Below are 21,046 nucleotides of genomic sequence, written 5' to 3' on the forward strand. Positions count from 1 at the left end.
TATCTTAACTCTTTTCCCCATCATCTTTCAGTCCTGTCTGACTCTTTGCCATTCTATTTGGGGTTTTCCTGGTGAAAATACTGGACTGGTTTACCATTGCCTTCTCCAGCTCATTTTACAGATGGAGAAATTGACAAACAGGATTCAGTGATTTATCCAAGGTCACGATGCTTGTAAGTATCAGGTGCCAGATTTGAACTCAGAAAGAGGAGTATTTCTGATTCCAATCCCACTCCTTTGTCCTCTGTATCATCTAGCTAAACCCTGGGGAAGTGAATACCAGAAATAAAAGAAGGTCTCTTTCCTCAAGGAATTTACAATTTAATAAGATAATACTGAAAAGAAAGTTGAAAAGGAGGGGAGGGTCAAGAGAAGGAGGGAAGACAAGGGCATGGTGAGGATGACCAGAGAGGCGGGTGGAAAATTAAAAGATGAATGATTTTGACACCCTTGTTAAATTACAGTTTTGGGAGGAGTTCTCCATTATACCCTTCAGTCTGGGGAGTTGCAGGCAAAAAAAGAGTACTGATGAGGTGGGAGTACCAAGGAACAATGCAAAAGAATGCATTTGGGTGGGAAATGAAGAAATGATTGGCTTGGATACCCTCCTTAATTGTAGGTTCATGGAGGCAATGTCCTATACATTTTCTCCAATAAGAAAGTTTCCAGGGGCAAAGGGGTCTGATGATGAGTGAATACTGAGAGTGATAATGGTCCTGCAACAAGATTGTGTTCCTGAGAGTATGATGGAATCCAAAAGAATGCAGCTAGATAGGAAATGAGGAGCCTGCTTTGACTGGTCCATGAGTCCTTTCTCCTCTCCTGAAATAACTGAAATTGTTTTGAAAAGTTGATTTGAGGAAGTCTTTCATAATATTTTTTCCTCTCTGATGAGTTTTACAGTATAAGCCCTCGACACCAAAATTGCTAGTGATGTCTCTGTTCCTTCTTTCTAAACAATTGATACTTACCTATTTGTGTCTCAGAGGAGAAACCTACACATTGTACTGTGAATTAGTTTGAGGCTTTAGCCCTTTGAGGAACATTTTTCATGTACAGAAAGACGAATAATAAAATCATAAGATCTATTGTCATTAAATTATATTGGAATGATGTTAGAAAAAAAAGAATATGGGGTGAGAATGAGGGATGCAATGGGAAATGCAGGAAAGAAAAGGTTGAATGAGGCAGATTTTCTCACAAAAGGAGGAACACAAGAGAGAACTTTTATTATGGATGGAGAAATTGAAGTAGTTTTGGGCAATGCTTGAAATTCACTCTCTTTCGAATTGGTTCAAAGAGGGAAGAATATATATATACAGTCTCAGTTGGGTATAGAAATCTCTCTTAATAGTGGGATAGGATGGGAATGGGATAAAAGATATGGTATTTTTATGAGGGAGGTCTGATTGGGTGAAAAAACAGTCAAAAACAAAACAGTCTCGAGGAGGAACATGATAAAAAGAGAGGATAAAGAGATAAAAGTGAGGTGGAGGGGAAATATACAATTAGTGATCATAACTGTGATTGTGAATGGGAAAAATTAATTCATAGAACAGAAGTGGATAATAGAATAACAGGATAACAGAATGGAGACCAGAATCTAACAATATTTTGTGTACAAGAGACACATTTGGAAAAAAAGACATAGAGTTAAATTGACGGGCTGACACAGAATCTATTATGCTTTAGCTGAAGTAAAGAGGGTGGGGAGAGGACAATCATGATGTCAGTCAATGCAAAAGCAAAAATATGCCAAATATTATAATACTAATATAATCAGGTAAATTACATTTTGCTAAAAGGTAAATTACATTACACAATGGGATAATATAAGAAAATTTACAGCAAGTTGTTTTTCAATAAGCCTTAATTCTCAAACATAGTGGGAACTAAATCAAATTTAGAGGTAGCTACTTGACTCAGTAGTTAGAGTTCTGGACCTGGATTCAGGAAGATCTGAGTTCAAAACCAACCTTAGACACTCACTAAATATATTACTCTGGATAAGTCACTTAACATATTTTCCTTAATCTACTTGAAAAGGAAATGGTAAAACCATTCCAGTGTCTTTGTTATTAAAAAACCCATATGGTTCATGAAGAGTAAGAAATGAACCATAAAAACAAATCAAATTCATAAAAATAAGACTCAAAAGTAAAGAATGGGCAGTTTTCAGAAGAAGAAATCAAAGCCATCTATGGTCATATAAAAATGTTCTAAATCACTACTGAATAATTAGCAAATTTAGACAACTTTAAGGTGCCACCTCACACCTATCAGAAATGGCAGATCCTAATGTAAATGAGGGAAAATAGGTACATTAATAAACTGTTGATGGAGTAGTGAACTGGTTGAACCAACTTGTAGTAGTAGCACAATCTGGAAATATACAAAAATCTCTATAAAACTGCACATATCCTTTGATCCAGCTATACCACAACTAGGTCTGTCCTCCAAAGCAATAAAAATGGGGAAAAGACCTATTTGTACAAAAATACTTATAGCAGTGCATGTTTTGCTTTATTCATCAAGAATTAGAACCTGAGGGATGAGCTTCAAATGGGAATGGCTGAATAAATTGTGGAATATGATTATAATAGAGTATTATTGTACTATAAGAAATGGTGAGGGTGGTGGTTTCAAAAAAAAATATAAAGACCAAATAAACTGATGCAAAGTGAAGTGATAAGAACCAGGAGATTATCTTTTTTTTTAAACCCTTACCTTCCATTGTGTATTGGTTATAAGGCAGAAGAGTGGTAAGGGTAGGCAATGGGGATCAAGTGGCTTGACCAGGGTCACACAGCTGGGAAGTGTCTGAGGCCAGATTTGAACCTAGGACCTCCCCTTTCTAGACCTGGCTCTCAATCCACTGAGCTACCCAGCTTCCTCCCCTCCCCCAGCAGATTATCTTAACAGTAATGCTGTAATTATGATCAACTGTGGAAGATTTGGCTACTCTGATTAATAAAGTGATCTGAAACAATTCTAAAGAATTCATGATAAAAAAATCCTATCCACCTCCAGAGAGAGAAATGATAAGCTTTGAGTATAAGTTGAAAAATATTCTTTTATTTTCTTCTATTTGGAAATGTGTTACTAATATGGAAATGTGATTTGCATGATTTAACATGTATAATTGATGCATCATTTTCCTTCTCAGTGGATGTGGAAAAAACTGGAGGATGGGAGAGAGAACCTGGACATAAATTTTTTAAAAAGAAAGAAAAATGTTTTTAAAAAGTATTAAAAAATATACACACACAGATGAATACAGTGTAATTGTAGGGAAGGCACTAACGGATGATCTAATAAGGCTTCATTTCAAATATGATAGTTTAGCTGAACTTTGAAGGAAACAAAGATTTGTAAGAGGAGATGAGAAGAGAAGGCATCTTTGGCATGGAGGATGATTGGTATGAAGCCACAAAAATGGGAGATGTCGTAGCTTGTGTTGTGGAACTTAAAGAAGGTCAGTTTGGACATATTAAACTTGCTTATATATTCCTTTGTTGGGGTGACTGGGTAGCACAGTGAATAAAGAACTACACCTGCAGTCAGGAAGATATCTTCCTGAGTTCAAATCTGACCTGTGAACACTCAATGGCTGTGTGACCCTGGGAAAGTAACTTAATCTTCTTTGCCTCAGTTTCCTAATCTGCAAAATAAGCTGGATAAGGAAATGGCAAATCACTTCAGTATCTTTGCCAAGAAGACTCCAAATGGGGTTACAAAGAGTCGGAAACAACTCAACAACTTATTACTTTGAAGTTTCATGAAGGATTATGACAAAGAATGCTCTCCTCCTCCAGAGAAAGAATTGCTAGAGTTGGATACAGATCAAAGCATACTATTTTTCACATTAGTTCATTTATGGTTTTATTTTGGGATTTTGGTTTTATATGAGCATCCTTTTAAAATAATGACCTAGATGGAAGTATGTTTTGCATGATAATACACATATAACCCTGATCCACTTGCTTACCATCTCTGACAGTAGAGGGGAAAAAAAGGGGAAAAATTTGGTTCTTATAATTTCAGAAAACTTACATTTAAAATTGTTATTACATGGAATTGGGAAAATAAAATGTCTTTGAATTAAAAAAGAAGTTGTATTTCAGTTGTTTTACACGTGCCTAATCATTAGACTAGAATGATCTCCAAAGTCATTGAAGCTATGCTGTCAATGATTTCCCAGCAACCTGAAAAGGCTACAAAGTATTCAGTTTTACTTGGTATATAGTTTCCTTGGTCTGAATTCTCTTTTAATTTTCTTGAACATTTTCTTCTATATGTGAACTATACTGTTTTTGCCCTCTTTATATTTGCCATTTATCAAGATATGATATCATTAATCCACTTCTCCCCTCAGCTACAAAGTACCCCTAGTGATTTTAGGATGTATGCAAGTAGGATAAAAACAAAGAATGCAAAAATCACTTTTCTTCATATTCATTTATTGAGCATCATTTACACTTTGGAGATCCCTCTATAAATTTAGCTTTTTGGTCTTATATAGTATAGCTATTATTAAGGCTTAAAGATAGACCTTTACAGAATTGTAATCAATCATTTTAGTGAGTATGTGGAAAAACACATGATAGAGGAAATAGATTATAGTGGATAGTATGCTTGGGTTGGTATCAGGTGGGTTCAAATCTTTTCTTTAGGTTTTATGAACTATATGATCCTGGGCAAGTCATTTAACCTCTGTACACCAGTTTCCTCATTTGTAAAATGAGGATCATATAAGCCCTTTCTTCACAGGTTGCTATGAGGAATACGTGTAATAATATATGTAAAGCCTTTTGAAAACCTAAAGTTCTATATAAATGCTATTTATTGTTATCATTATGATTATACTATAGTTGTTATCCCTTTTCTGCTAAAAAACAACACAGGTTCTTTTCTATCTTTCATTCTGAAGAATCCTAATCTGACAATTATTTATCATCCATGATCCCAATTTCAAAGTAGAGAAAATTTCTCTATGGACTTTGGCCTTATTTTCAAAAGGTTATCCGGGATTGGAATCACAAACTTTCCTAGCCTTTATCCCTCCCATTATTCCCATGTCTCTTTCAGCCTTGTGGATTTTAAAACTGATTTCTGAGAGAAAGAACAGCATTCATGGGAAATGCCAGATGAACACTGTGGACAACAAAATCCTTTTTCATTTATGCAACATAGACGCACAAGCTCCCTTTATGCTGACCCCACTAGGGCATTTCCATTTGGATCAGAATGGGATCATTTCTGAATTTGGAACTTAGCCCAGCTTCCATTACTGTGAAGCCCACAACATACTGGTGATTGCTAATTGGGTGCAAATTGTGGTGGTGTTTCTGGTGACCTGGACATGTGTTCAATAGAAACTGAAATGAGCCCCTCAACTCATTTCCCATAGACCCGAAAACATCTGCCAGATGGTGATAGCTTTCCATTACTATTGAGCTGGATCACATTGGAACAAATGACTTAGATTTACAGCATTCAAAAGCTCACTCTGAAATTTCTAAGATATCCGTAGAGATTAGCCTTAATGAAAAAGCACATTAATCTACATTGGGCATTGTGATTAGTCCTAAAATGAATAATTCTTTCTCCCTCCCCAAATTCAGGCTCAAAACATCCTTTATTCACTTTTCTGTAATGTGGGCAAAATGTCTGGAAAATTTATTGGTAAAAAGCTAAACATTAGGACATCAAAATTAATTTTGATTCCCTGAGGTATCTTATTTTAATTAACAAATTCAAGCTTCTGCACTATTAATTAGCAGGGTGAAGGAATAAGTTTTAGATGAGCTTAATTCTAATAATGCATTTATCCTCTAAAAATCATAAAAAAAAGGATTTGGGAATTTCAATCTAATTTGTTTTCTCATTTAATAGCATAGCTGAGAAATCCTAGTCAAAGGAGTTGAACAACTATTATTTGTTATTTTTAATTTAAAGTTTTATTTTGAATGCATCTATTTTTCAAACACTCTCATTACTGGCACTGTAGCTTTTTCATCACATCCTTGAAAAATTATTAACGTAAGTTTATATTCTTTTAATTTCTCACAAAGTTATTAGTGTCCTTAGCAAGGATATTTGTTTGTCTCAGTACTAATAGCCTGCTATTTTTTCAATGTGTGGCTAGAAAATAAAGAGACCAGTTCCTTTGGTCATCCAAACAAGAAAACATCACTCTTTATGAGTCTTGACACAATTGAGCCATGTATCCTTTTACCTTTAAAAGTAGTTTGCTTAAAATAGATTCATTTCCTATTACATGTACTCCAACTTAAGAATTTGTTACTGGGTGTCTTGCTGAATTTGACAAAGTTGAACAATTTTATAGTGGTCTCACCTCCTATGGAGCCAATAAATGATGGCTTCGGGCCATGTAGAATGAAAAAATCCACTCTGAAAATCTTCATAAAGGCAAATCAAACCCTGCAATGGAACTTTTCTACTTACAAATGAATGTGGATGTAAGCAGGTTATAAATGAAATGCATTTCTAGAATCTGCTCAAGGGCTAACTTTGGGATGAGTCTATCTTATATCACTAGCAAATCCAGAAAAAGCTCCCTTTTGAATATAAATTCGATCATTCAATTGCCAGGTAGTCTCTGAATTAATTAATTTTTTAAATCCTCACCTTCCATCTTAGAATCAATACTGTGTTTTGGTTCCAAGGCAGAAGAGTGGTAAGAACTAGGCACCACTGCTTTAGTGACTTTCCTAGTGTCTCACAGGAAGTATCTGAGACTCAATTTGAACCCAGCATCTTCCATCTCTGGCCCTGGCTCTCAGTACACTGAGCCAACTAGCTGCCTTCTGCATTCATTTCTCATGCACTACTCATACTATAGATCAGTGGTTCCCAAAATTTTTTGGCCTACCACCCCCTTTCCAGAAAAAATATTACTTAGCTTCCTGGAAATTAATTTTTAAAATTTTTTTTTTTTTTTTTTTTTAAAGGAAGGCAGACTGCCACGTGCAGCGCCTCATTTGGATGTGTCTGGAGTCTTGGAAGCTTGACTACCCTACGTTCTCCTACAAATGGACCTTGGGAGCTTGTTCTAGCAGGGGAGCGCAGCTACTCGTATACCCTTGACCGAAGAACGGTACGCCTCTATCGGGGAAGGTCGTCCTCTTCGACCGAGCGCGCAGCTTCGGGAGGGACGCACATGGAGCGGTGAGGGAGGAAGGGGACACCCGCCTAGCCAGCCAGATCAGCCGAATCAACCCTGGCGATCAATGGGGTGACAGATGTCGCAGCCAGATCGCCCTCACATCCAATTTTTAAAAATTTTAATAGCAATTAATAGGAAAGATAAATGCACCTGTGGCCATCACCACCTTTCTGGATTGCTGCAGCACCCACCAGGGGGAGATGGTGCCCACTTTGGGAATCACTGCTATAGACAATGCATGCAGTTCCTCTCTGGAGAAATGATGGAGTCAGCAAGATCTGAATTCAAATCCCATCTCAAATACTTACTATGTCACTCCTGGGAAAATCATTTCATCTTTCTCAGACTCACTTTGGATAATATTCCCCAACTCACAGCATTGCTCTAAGGATCAAATTAGATAATATGAATAGAACAATTTGAAAACCATAAATAGTGTTATTATTGTCTTTTAAATATAAACAAAAAAGAAAATGTCAATATTTTGCAATTTTAACCCAATCTAAATAATTCAATTATTTTGAGCTCATGTTGATTACAGATGTCTCATGTAAAGAAAAATATAATCTGATGGATTTGAAAAAAAAGCATAAAATATATTCTGAGAGTGTATCACTAACAGACTCAAGACATGAAAAGACCTTTTTTCATTTGTAAGATGTCTCCTGTTTCTGCCTCCTGCTCCGAGAGTGGGGCTTTTCCCAAGTTTATCAATCATACAGATGATCACATTTTTCTTCATAAGTATTACGCTTTCTAGTAGGTACTTTTGTGACCATCCTGGTGTAGATACACTGGCCACTGGTACAGATGACAAGCTATTGATGCCCTCTTTTCCTGTTTAACTCTTCTCCGTGTCTTTCCATGAGTTTTCTCTGTTGGAACTAGCACGGTTGCGTCCTGCATTTGGGAATGACTATGCCACGGGAGCTGTGCAGCTGTTGTTTCTTATTCTTATTATGTGACAAACCCATTTCATTTTCCAGCCATATATGGCCTTGAAGTCACTTATGCTACTTCTCAGTACATATCATTCCGTGACATGCTGCAGCCTACTTGCCCCCAATATGAAGTTTTCTCATAAAACATTATTTGGGGCAGAGGTAACCTACAGATTTGGTTCTTTTGAGATCATAATTTTCCTTGATTAATAGCTATAGGGCACATTGAGAGAATATCTCTGTTAAAGAGATGGGCTGGTCCAGACATGAGCAGCTTGAGATCACTGACGGCATAAAACAATTTTTTTTGGTTTATGAAGTGTACAAAGTTTACAAACCTCAATCTTATGCTATTTTATTCTGACCAGCTTATTATCCAACTTCATTGCATGGTTTATATCGCAATAGAGATATAGCTAGAAGCAAAGCAAGGAAAGAAACATCTATTCCACTCTCTTCCCATGTGCCATTTATTGTGGTAAACTTTTAGACCAGTGATTCCCAAAGTGGGCGCTACCGCCCCCTGGTGGGTGCTGCAGCAATCCATAAGAGTGGTGATGGCCACAGGTGTATTTATCTTTCCTATTAATTGCTATTAAAATAAAAAAAAATAATTTCCAGAGGGCTAAGTAATATTTTTTCTGGAAAGGGGACAATAGAACAAAAAAGTTTGGCAACCACTGTCTTAGACAAATACAAGAAAAATGGAAAGAAAATCCTGCCATCAAGGAAAATAAATGCTAATGGAAGAAGCAAAACATAAAAGAGAGAAGGAAAGGAGAATTATGGGAATAGAGGTGGGAACAGGAAGAAATCTTTTGAGTCTAAAGAAGGGAAAGTGAGGATGAGCATTCTGGAACCATTCCAAAATGCAGACCCTTGTAGAAACTCAAAGAACAAGAGGATATAATGGAGAAATCCTAGAAGTCAGACTCTATTTAGCAATAGGTATTGATATAGGTATCTCTCTCTGTAGCCACCCAGTGGATGGTATTAGAGTTGGAGTCAGGAAGACCTGAGTTTGAATCCTATCTCAGACACATATTATGACAGAAGCCATTACACATACAATTAAAAAAAAACTCATGAAGGAAATAAAGTGAAGGATGTCATGCTTTGATCTGCAGTCAGATTCCAACAGTTTCTTTTTTGTGTGGATAGCATTTTTTTATCATGAGTCCCTTGGGACTATCTTTGAACCTTGTTTGGCTGATAATAGTTTAATCCTTCAGAGTTCATCATCAGAGAATATTTCTATTATTATATGAAATGTTCTCCTGGTTCTATTCACTTCATTTTGCATCAGTTATATAAGTTCTTGTAGCTTTTTCCAAACTTATCCTGTTCATCATTTCTCACAGTATAAAAGTTATAATAGTTTTCTATTACAACCATATACTGCTACTTGTTCAGTCATTCCCCAATTGAGGGACATCTCCTCAATTTTCAGTTCTTTGCAATACAAAAAGAGCTGCAAAAATATTTTTACAAATATCTCTTTTTGCCCTATCTCTGACCTCTTTGGGATACACTCCTAATACTGGTTCTCCTGGGTCACAGAGTAAGCATTGGTTTGTGGCTATTTGTTTCCATATTCTTCTCCAGAATAGTTGTATCAATTCACAGTTCCACCAACAATGAGTTAATGTACCAATTTCTCCACATCCCCTCAAATATTTATCATTTTGGTCACATTAGCAAATCTGATACATGTGTATCTAATAGTTGTTTTAATTTACATTTCTCTAATCAATAGTGTTTTGGAGAATTCCTTATATGACTATAGATAATTTTTATTTCTTCATTGAGAACTAGCTGTTCATATTCTTTGACCATTTATTGATTAAAATGTAGTATTTATTATCATCTATACAACTCCATAGAGTTTAGATTCATGTCATTTGTAGCAGTCAGTTTAGCTTGAATATTTCCATTTTGAAAATTGTACTTTTCATGAAGCTTGAGAGAGAATCTAGATAGCACCAGGATAGAGTACTGACCCTGAATTGAGGAAGACTATTCTGAGTTCAAATCTGGCCTCAGAAATTTACAAACTATGCAATCCTGGGCAAATCACTCAAACTTCTTTACCTCAGTTTCCTTCTTTATAAAATGAGCCAGAGAACGAATGGCAAGCCAGTATAATATCTTTGCTTAGAAAACCCCAACTTAGGCCATGAAGAGTAGGTCACAAGTGAAATAATTAAACAAGAAGAAAAACAACTTTTCCCCTTCTATAACCCCTTCTATAATCTATAACCCCATCATCATCACCTCCACTACCACCACCACTCCTATTGTTGTTACTACTAAATATCATTTACAAGAGACTTTTCCTAAATATGGTATGTAGATAAATGAAAAATGACTTCTGGGGAAGTCCAAGTCTCATGCCAGTGAATATCAATGCCTAAAAGAATTCCTGCATAATGCCATAACTTTCCCAGTTTCCTGATGTGTGTGATTTACACATAGATAGATAGTCTCAGGCAAATGCTCTTTGATTCACTAACATGAAACATGATAGAAATGATGGAAAGTAGCAATTTATAAAATTTAGGTTAGTTTTTGGGGTCAGTCATATTCTTCATTATTAAAGGGCAAGTGTATCTGCAAGCAAGACACTTTTTACATCAAAATCTTCTCTAATCCCTTCATATCATTTTATTTTTTAAAATATTGTCCTATGGGGAATCACAAGATGTTTCAGTGTTTAGAACATCATGCCTGGAGTAGTGAAGGTCTGGGTTCAAAACTGGCCTTAGGCATTTCCTTAATAGTACAACTTTGGCAAGTCTCTTGAGAGCTGTTGCCTAGTCATTATTGCTTTTCTGCCTTGAAATCATTGCTCACTATTGATTCCAGGATGGAAGATAAGATAAAAATGGTTCTGAGCACAAGCAAAATGAATATTTACACCTGTAGTATCATAACAGGTTCAAAATTCTTTCATGGCACATGAATGAAGGGTTAATTTGCTCAATAAATCTCTTTAATAGCTTAAAGGTAGGGACATTGATATAAAGATTTTTTCCCAGTTTGTTGTTTCCCTTATGATTTTGGTTGCATTGTTTTTGTTTGTACAAAACCTTTTTAATATAATGTAAGCAAAATTATTTATTTTACATTTTGTAATTTTTTCTAACTCTTGCTTGGTTTTAAAATCTTTCCTTTCCCAGATATCTGACAAGTATACTATTTTGTGTTCACCTGATTTACTTATAGTTCCCTCCTTTATATTCAAGTCATTTACCCATTCTGAATTTATCTTAGTGTAGGATGTGAGCTGTTGATCTAAACCTATTCTCTCCTATATTGTTTTCCAATTTTCCCAACAGTTTTTGACAAATAGTGGATTTTTCTCCCAAAAGTTGGGTTCTTTATGTTTATCATAGACTGTCTTGCTGACGTCTACCACCCCAAGTCACTCCCACTGATCCTCCCTTTTGTTTCTTAGCCAGTACCATATTGTTTTGATGACCACTGCTTTATAGTATAGTTTAATATTTTCTACTGCTAGGCCATATTCCTTCACTTTTTAAAAATTATTTCCTTTGATATTCTTGATCTTTTGTTCTTCCAAATGAACTTTGTTATAGTTTTTTTTCTAATTCAGTAAACATTTTTTTTGGAAGTGGGATAGGTATGACACTAAATAAGTAAATTAATTTGGGTAGAATAGTCATTTTTATTATGTCAGGTCATACTACCCATGAGCAATCAATGTTTTTCCAATTGTTTAGATCTAGTTTTAATTGTTTGGAAGTGTTTTGTAGTTGTGTTCCTATAATTCCTGTGTTTGTTTTGGTAGATAGATTCCTAAGTATTTTATATTGTCTAGGATGATTTTAAATGGAATTTCTCTTTCCAACACTTGCTGCTGCAATGTGTTGGAAATATATAGAAATGCTTATGATTTATGTGCATTTATTTTGTATCTTGCAACTTTGCTAAAGTTGTTGATTATTTCCATTAGCTTTTTATTCGATTCTCTAGGATTTTTTAAGTAGACCATCTTATCATCTGCAAAGAGTGACAGCTTAGTCTCCTCATTGCATCTTTTAATACCTTTAATTATTTTTTCTTCTCTAATTGCTACTGCTAGTGTTTCTAGTACAATGTTAAATAATAGAGGTGATAATGGGAATCCTTGTTTCATGCCTGATCTTATGGGAAGGCTTCTAATTTATCCCCATTGCATATGATGCTTGTTTATGGTTTTAGGTATATACCATTTATTATTTTTAGGAAAGGCACTTTTATTCCTATACTTTCTAGTTTTTTCAGTAGGAATGGGTGTTGTATTTTTGTCAAAGGCTTTTTCAGCATCTATTGAGATAATCATGTGATTTTTGTTTCTTAGATTGTTGATATGGTCAATTATGTGGATGGTTTTCCTAATATTGAACCATCTTTGCATTTCTGGTATAAATCCCACTGGATCTTAATGAATAACCCTCATGATCACTTGCTAGAGTTTTTTTGCTAGTGTTCTGTTTAAGATGTTTGCATCTGTGTTCATTAAGGAGATTGGTCTGAAGTTTTCTTTCTCTGTTTTTGATTTACTTGGCTTTGGCATCATCAGTACCATATTTGTGTTATAAAAGGAGTTTGGTAGAACTCCTCCTTTGCTTATTATGTCAAATAGTTTGTATAGTATTGTGATTAGTTATTTTTTGAATGTTTGATAGAATTCACTTGTGAATCCATAGGGTCTTCAGCCTTTCTTGATTGTTTTTTGAGTTCCTGAAGTTCTTGATTTAATTGAATTTTGAGATCTTTGAAAGAGTATGTCCAATTTGCGGGAGCTTCCTGTTCTTCTATTTCATTTCCTCTTTTTTGCTTCCTGGAATAAAAGCTGTCAATTGTTAAATCTTTTCTCTTTTTCTGTTGTTTGCTCCTATTTTTCCCTTCTCTGTTCTAATAGTTTAAGCAGATGGATTTAGTGAGCTTTGATGAAAGATCTTCCCTCATCTGGCAATGGAGGTTTGTAGATACTTTCTCTGCAGTCTATGGAGGAGGGGAGTTGTAGTTTCCCTGCTCTCTGAAGACATCTTGTCTGTCCAATTGAAGGGATTAAGCCTGGACTGGTTTTTTAATGTGTCCTGTGCTTAATGTGCCCTGAGGCTAAAACCTTGAGGGGAAAAAGGGGGGGCAGGATGGAGTGTTTTCATTGAGCTATCCATCAGTAGGGTCCCCCTGCTCTGTCCTGTTATTATATTTGGTTTTCTTTCCTCTCAAAGCTCTTTGGTGGCAGCAAGGCCCTCTTTCTGGGCTGGTATGTTTTCCAGCCTGGAGACTTCAGGGGCCACTGGAAATTGCACAGCCCTTGGGGGAGGGGCCCTAGGATTCCCCTTCTATACCTTCAGAACCAAAAATTCAAGAAATCAAGCCTTTTTCTTGGTGTACCTCTTAAACTGTCCAGTAGTAGGGTGCCCCTGCTCTGCTCTGTTTTTAGATTTGGTTTTCTTTCCTCTTGAAGCGCTTTGTTTTCTATCTCAGTGTGAAAGGGTGTGGATGTCTGAAGATTTGTTCTCTTTAAGCCACCATATTCCCAGAATCCAAGAAAAGGGACACTGAATGATGTAATGACAGATGGCTGCCAATCAGGACATGTGGAATGAAGATCTTACTCTTACATTAATTAGCTTTGTGAACCCCATCTTGTCACAAAATCTAAATGTCCTTTACAAAAAGGAGGAATTCAGTCAAGGTCCTGGTGAGAAATTTTGAGGTAAGGCTCAGCATTTCTCTATTCTAGGACTCTATAATATAGACCAGTGATGGGCAAACTACAGCCTGCAGGACAGATGTGGCCCCCTGAAATGTTCTATCTGACTGTGTGACATTATTCCTAATCTTATGAATACAATGAATAGGATACAATACAATGAAACTTTGAAAGAGTTGTCTTAGAAACAGACTGGAAGATGAGCATTTCCTTTCCTTTGCTCCCTTCTTTAAAAAGTTTGCCCATCACTGATATAGACCATTTCTCTGTTCCCCAATTCACTGAAATGTATTTGAAGTGGTCACTTCTGGATGGCCCATAGTTTCTCCTTTTTAAATAAGTAGATCTCATTTTGTTTTGCATCTAATAAAGTTTTGGAGCAACAAAGGAGTCAGCACTTGCCTTTCTGAAGAGTAAATATATGCTTTAAAAAAGCTTTTTCTTTTTTCTTTTTTCAGTTACATGTAGAAAGAATTTTTGACCAAATATTTCACATCTTAAAATCCAGATTTTTTCCATTCCTATTCTCCTTCCCCTTCCCAAAGTGATGAATAGCTTTATACCAAGACTTTCATTTAAAACATATTTACATATCATTCATGTCGTGATAGAAGACATATATCAGACATACGATAGAAATCTCATGAAGGAAATAGAGTGGAAAATGGCATGCTTTGATCTGCACTCAGATCCTTCTTTGGCTATAAATAGCACTTCTTCATGATTCTTTGGTGGTTGCCTTGGAGACTTGCTTTGCTGATAACAATTTAGTCCTTCACAGTTGATCATGACATAATATTTCTTTTACTGAATGCAATATTCTTCTGGTTCTGCTCATTTCACTTTGCATCAGTTCATATAAGTCTTTCCAGGTTTTTTCTTAACTCACCATTCCTTTTGGGCACAATAGTATTTCATTACCAACTCATGCCACAACTTGTTCATCCATTCTCCAAGTGATGGACAACCTCTCTCTGTCACTACAAAAAGAGCTGCTAAAAATATTTTGGTAAAGTAGGTTCTTTATCTCTGATCCTTTGGGATACAGACCCAGTAGTGCTATTGTTTGCTGGTGTTTGCTGGACCATAGGGTATGCAGAGTTTTGTGGTCCTTTGAGCCTGGTTCCAGATTGCCCTCTAAAGTGGGTCTATCAGTTCACAGTTGGGTGAATATATTCTTAAAGCAACATTCACTGGGATATAATAGTTCATAAATAACTCTCTAAAGGGTTTTTTGACAACATTTGTAGTTTAATGAACCATACGAATTTCCCTAGGGCTATGAATACAGCCTGTAATAGATTTCTCTTATAGTGAGGCAGCTAGGTGGTACAATGGATAGCATGCTTGGTCTGGAATTAGGAAATCATGAGTTCAAATCTAGCCTCAGATGCCTCTGAGCTATGTGACCCTGGGCAAGTCATGCACATATCCTTTGGTTTTCTGAACTATAAAATGAGGATAATAATATCATCTTCTTCCCAGGATTGTTACTCTCCCATGACATATCTGTAAAGAATGTATCACAGTGTCTGGTGCATAGTATGAGCCTTATAAAGGCTTAATCCCTTCCCTTGCCCCTTTTAGGTTCTTCTCTATGTAATCTAGATGAAAAAAAAACAAAACAAACATGGAATAAGGGATAGCTAGATGACTTTGTGGATGGAGAGCCAGACCTGGAGACAGGAAGTCCTGGGTTTAAACATGGCCTTAGAACACTTTCTAGCTGTATGAACCTAGAGAAGTCAATTAACTACCTTTACCTATCCTTATTACTCTTCATCCTGGGAAATGATGTTTAATATTGATTCTATGACAGGAGGCAAGAGTTTAAAAAAAACACATGGATTAACCAACCATGATTAACTTCATTTATTTTTTGAAATTGATGTTGATATAATTAATTCTAAATACATAGTCACTGTTTCATTTAATGAAGTTTCCTTAGCAACTAATGCTACCCAGAAATTATAAAATCCAATATCAATCTTTAAAGAAATAAAAAAGGCTAATCTATAGAGTAGAGGGATTGGTATTGTTCCATGAGTTCCTTCTCTATCCAATGTTCAATAAATATCCTGTCCATTATAATACATTGTCACCAAAGGTCACATAGAAATATAGTACTGAGTTTTGCTTTTTTTTTTTTTAGCAGTTTCATTCACGCATGACTCTTTATGACCTCATATTTGGTTTTCTTGGCAAAAATACTGAAGTAGTTTGCTATTTCCTTCTCTGGTTCATTTTACAGGTGAGAAAATGGAGGCACACAGGGTTAAGTGACTTGCCCAAAGTCACACAGCTAGTAAGTACCTGAGGTCAGACTTGAACTCAGGAAGATGAGTCTTCCTACCTCCAAGGTTAGTATTCTATCTACTATGCCACCCAGTTGCCTCTTACTCAGTTTAGAATGTTAAGAAAATAGTTTTCTCATGATACATTCTCTTTGGAGTTTTACCAATAATGTAAAGCAGAGATGCCTCTCAATAACAACCATGGCTTGCCTTTTCATCCTGTCTCTGAGAAACTGTAGGTATTAATCAATCAAAGATAATTTGAGAACTGAGATTATTTGAAGTTCATAGAGAATTGTTCCAAAGTAGATTGCTCTTCCTCATGTAAGTAACCTTTTTATGCTTCAAGACATTGTTGAAGAGAATCAAAACTTTGATTTTTTTTTTATCATTCAAGTAATTCTAACATTCTCACTATGCTTTTATTTGGCAGCTGATGCTTTTGGGATTTACCAGCTGTCCTTTGTTCTTTGTAGAAAATAATTGATAGCTGAAAATTCTAGATGTATACTTGTTTTTGTATCACCTAGTTTCCTCTTTTTGGAGAGTAAAAACAATTATTGAAATAAATAAATATAGGGGGAAAGGAAGAGAGAAAACAAATAATATATCAATACATTGAAAAATGCCTGGCATAATATTTATTGTTCAATACATATGGAACCCTTTACCTGCTCAGATTGAAGACTTTTAATGCAAAATTGAACTGTTATAAAACACTATTTGTGGTGAAACCATTATTGATGCCAGCACATTATAGTGGCTCATTGTGAATCAGGAAATTAAATAATTGATACTTTGACTTCTCAGAAACAGAACTTTGTTTAACTTTTGTTTGGGAGCTTATTCTCATATTCCTGAAGGTTATACCAGTAGAGAGCAGTCAGTTCCTACTAAATCAGAAAATTAACATCATCTTATACAAAGGGTAGGCAGAATTTTGCTGCCTTCTCAGTAAATTGCTTTAACTGTGTAATCTTGACAAGATTAATAAAATTAATTCAAGCATGCTAAATCAGCAAATCAACAGGTATTTATTTACTAAGCACCTACTATGAGCTAAGCAGGAAGGATAAAAGTACAAAGAATGAAATGATGCCTACCTGCAGGAAGTTGAACTCCTAATGGAGTCTTTTTTTTTTTTTTTAATCCTTACCTTCAGTCTTGAAGTCAATACTGTGTATTGGCTCCAAGGCAGAAGAGTGGTAAGGGCTAAGCAATGGGCATTAAGTGACTTGCCCAGGGTCACATCGCTAGGAAGTGTCTGAGGCCAGATTTGAACCTAGGACCTCCTGTCTCTAGGATTGGCTCTCAACCCACTGAGCTACTCAGATACCCCCTCCAAATGGAGTCTTAAAAATGCTTAGGTACACACTATGTACCAAGCACCATTCTAGGCACTAGGAAAATAAAGACAAAATGAAAAATAGCCCCTATACTTAACACTTTAAAATCTAGTCCCTAATCACTTGGGGATAAGGAAGGGCTTAAGTGTTGTGGTTATATAGAGCAGTATTTAATGAGAGAAAAATAAAATATAATTAAATTCACCTTTCATATAATTTTATTTTTATTTATAAAATAAACTGATCATGTTAACTTTCTGAACCTCAGTTATCTAATCTGGGTAAGGTCACATAGGTAGGAAGTGAAAGAAGTGACATTTAATTCCAGTTCTCTGACTAGAAATCTAAACATCTCAACTTTGAGCCTGACTCCCTCTACTTGTATACATATATGCGTGTTTCTATGCAGATGTGGAATTAACTAGCATGTGTATACAGCAGTTTTAGTTTAACAAGGCATGTTATATTGTCAGTCAATAGATCACTGAGTTTTTATTAAGTGCCTAGTGTATGCTAGTCATGGTTAGGTGATTTCCATCATTAAAACTACCCCAAAATCTTGTGACGTAATATGGCCTTTCTTTTGCAGAAAACGAAAATGGGTCTGAAAGAGATTAAATAGGATCATTCATAATTTTGTCCACATGAGAATTTGACCCTATGTGCCTTCTAAACACAAGTTCTGCATTATTTTGTTTGTATAGTCATTTAGTTATGTTTAACTCATTTGTGTCTTAGTGAATCACACTATTGATGAGGTTTTCTTGGTAAAGATACTGGAGTAAATTGCCATTTCCTTCTCCAGTTGACCAAAGCAAATAGAGGTTAATTGACCTAACCAGGGTGACACAGCAGGTAAGTGTGTCAGAGACTAGATTAGAATTTAGGTCTTTCTGACTCTAGACCCAGCTCTCTACGCATTGAATTACCTAGTTGCCTCCATAAATTCAGTATACAACTCACATAGATTCTTCATATATAGTTCATACATGAATATGTTTATACATATAGCCATATATGAATAATTCTTCCATATATATGATCTTTATGTTATAAAAGCTTTTAGGGAAAATCTACGTTAACCCATTTTCTTCATTCTGAAATGACAGAAAATCTTTTATTTTTTTGTTTGTTCTTTTTTCCTAAGCAAAGCAAAATTCTACAGTATAAAAATCTATTTGGATGTCTTCAATTTATAACTTCATCCTATAACAAATAAAAAAATAATGAAGACATTTTCTTAAAATTGTGGTTATTTTTAATTCTTGTGCCTTTTATCAATTTTGTTGGGAATGAGTAGGTTGATTATTTTAATAAATATATTTTGACTTTCAGGTTTTGTGCTTCCCCAATGAAATATGTCATGCTTTCTCTTTAAAAAGATGATTTTTACCATTTTACTATCAGATCTAACATTTGATGTTTCCTTTTTGAGGGTAGTCTGCCCACCTCTTTCCCAAATGAGACATGCTCAGCAGGAACTCAAGTTCAGCATAGGGAAGCTAGTAGTGATTTTGCACTGGGGACACGATGGTCCTCTCCATCCCACTCACTTTGGAATTTGCAGAGATGTACTCTATTTCCTGTCAGAACCAAAATATGGGAACTAATTCTTTATTGTTGTTGAGCCAGAATTACACTGATAAACTAAAAGAGTGATCATTAATCCTCAGGTCTTCCCCTTCTGTCAGCTTCATATTGAAAGAATGATTCCATGAGGTGTCCAAAAGGCTGATACAGGATTCCATATATCCCTTCCCTACTTGGAATTCTTGAGATCACGCCCTTCCAGTAAACTTGCTTATGGAATGGGACATTTCTAGGTTGTATCTTCATTTACTTTTTTATAGGAACTCAAGAAATATTTATTAAATAATAATTCATTTTCATAGCAGTTTGATGGTACCAGAATGTTTTGTTGTCTGTGTAGTAAAGCACATCACCATTTAAATCTGTCACAAAACCCCTTGCTACAATCCTGATATAACTTATTTATCCACTCCCAGTCTAACTTTCTTCTTTTTTATTTTATCTTTATTTTTTAAATCTTTCTTTTTTTATTATTTTTTTTAAACCCTTGTACTTCGGTGTATTGTCTCATAGGTGGAAGATTGGTAAGGGTGGGCAATGGGGGTCAAGTGACTTGCCCAGGGTCACACAGCTGGGAAGTGGCTGAGGCCGGGTTTGAACCCAGGACCTCCTGTCTCTAGGCCTGACTCTCACTCTACTGAGCTACCCAGCTGCCCCCTTTATCTTTATTTTTTAGAAAAACTTTTTCCGTGGTTACATGATCTTCATTTACTTTGGTAGAAGACCTTGACAGATCTTTAAAAATATTTGAGGTCTTCTCCTTTTTAGGGAGCAAACAAGTAACAATGATCAGAACAGGTGTAGAGGTAGATAGGACCCTGAAAAATGTCTACTCCATATGGATCAGACTGTGGGCAGTGGAGTTTAAACTATAAAATAGCAAATTAATCTTCACAAAGAAGCCATTTGCAAATATATCAAAATAGCACCTCTTAACTATCTCTACTACTAATAATCAGGACCTAGATTCTATTCTAGTCATCCCTCTGATTATTACTTATCATTCTCTCTCTGTGTTGGACCTGTTCCAGATCCAGTTTATTCTTGTAATCAGGATATATTTTTAAAATCTTCTTCCATAGTTGGGAAGAACCCTTAGAGTAGAACCAAAAATGAAACGATTCCTATAATAGCCAGGAAGGGATCATAAGCTAGTAATTGAGAAAATGAGAGATGATATCAAATATTGAGTTTACCCAGATAAACATGGGCAAAGCATAAGGAAAGATAAGGAATAAGACTGGCCCATGATGTCAGCTCATATAGCTTTAGCCCACCAATGCCACATTAGGCACTGCGCTAATCATGAGTAGTAAATAATTTGTGTTAAAACATATATACACTTTGAACAAGTCCCCGTCATCTCTAAGCCGCGTTTTTGCAGATTGATTAGGATTAGGGATACAGACCAGAATCTATCTTGACTGTCCTATGCAGGGATAAAACTTTTAGGTTTGGTTGATCATGTTAACCAAATGAACTAAAAAGTTAGCCCTTTCATTTCTGCTTAAATATTTCATTAAAAAAATTATTTATTTGTTATGTTGAAACAGCCAGGTAACTAACTCCCTCTCTCCTTCCTTTTCCCCCGGTCAGAAAAAGCATCATTTGATCAAGTATATGTATATGTATATGTATATATATATATGTATATGTATATATATATATGTATATGTATATGTATATGTATATATATAAAACTATATCTTGTTTATTTCTATTTATCATTTCTGTCTCTGCTAGTGGACTGTTTATTTCTTAAGGTAACCAGAGAAAAAGGAAATGAATCTATATGTTTCAAAATATTTATAGCAACTCTCTTTGGAGTGGCAAAGAACTGGAAATTGAAGTGATACCCATCAAATGAGGAATAGTTAAACCAATTGTGGCATATGGTTTTGATGGAATAATACTGCTCTGTAAGAAACATTTAGCAGGTTGATTCTGGAAAAATA

The sequence above is a fragment of the Gracilinanus agilis genome, chromosome 3 (genome assembly GCF_016433145.1).
Source record: "Gracilinanus agilis isolate LMUSP501 chromosome 3, AgileGrace, whole genome shotgun sequence".
Classification (NCBI taxonomy): Eukaryota; Metazoa; Chordata; class Mammalia; order Didelphimorphia; family Didelphidae; genus Gracilinanus; species Gracilinanus agilis.